The sequence below is a fragment of the Hyaena hyaena genome, unplaced genomic scaffold (genome assembly GCF_003009895.1).
Source record: "Hyaena hyaena isolate Hyena2069 unplaced genomic scaffold, ASM300989v1 scaffold_1264, whole genome shotgun sequence".
Taxonomy (NCBI): Eukaryota; Metazoa; Chordata; class Mammalia; order Carnivora; family Hyaenidae; genus Hyaena; species Hyaena hyaena.
The window spans coordinates 197,952-198,791 of NW_024081899.1; positions in this window are offsets into that span (position 1 = coordinate 197,952).

An 840-nucleotide genomic window follows, 5' to 3' on the forward strand; every position below is an offset into this window, starting at 1 on the left:
AGAGTAATGGAACCTAATCAAGCTGAACAAAAGAGAGAAAAAATAATTATGGAAAATGAGACTAGACTTAAGAAACTCAGTGACTCTCTCAAATGTAATAACATTTCTGTTATAGAGGCCCTATAAGAAGAGGGATAAAAGAGGGCTGAAAATTTATTTGAACAGATAATAGATGAAAACTTCTCTAATCTGGGAAAGAAAGCAGATATCCAAATCCAGAAGGCACAAAGAACCCCCAGCATAAGCAACAAAAGCAGATCCACACCAAGACATATTATAATTAAAATAGCAATATATAGTGATAAGGAAAAAATAAAAACAGCAATACAAGATAAGACCAATACCAACAGCAAAATTAAACCAGTAACCAAAATATTGCAACAAACAAAAGTCTAGGGCCAGATGATTTCACTAGCGAATTCTAACAAACATTTAAATAAGAGTTAATACTTATTCTTCTGAAACTCTTCCAAAAAAAATAGAAAACTTCTGAATTAATCTTATAAGGCCATTACAACCTGATACCAAAACTAGATAAAGAAACTACTAGAAAAAAGGATGACAAGACAATATCTCTGATGAGCATAGATGCAAAAGTACTCAACAAAATAATAGCAATGAAGCAAAAAAATATATTTAAAAATTCATTCACCATGATTAAATGAAATTTATTCCCAGGATGCAAGGGTGGTTCAAAATTCACAAATCAATCAACCTGAAACATCACATCAATAGGAGAAAGGATAAGACCCATATGATCACTTAAATAGATACATAAAAACTATTTGACAAAATAAAACATCCATTCATTATAAAAATTCTTGACAAAATAGATTTATA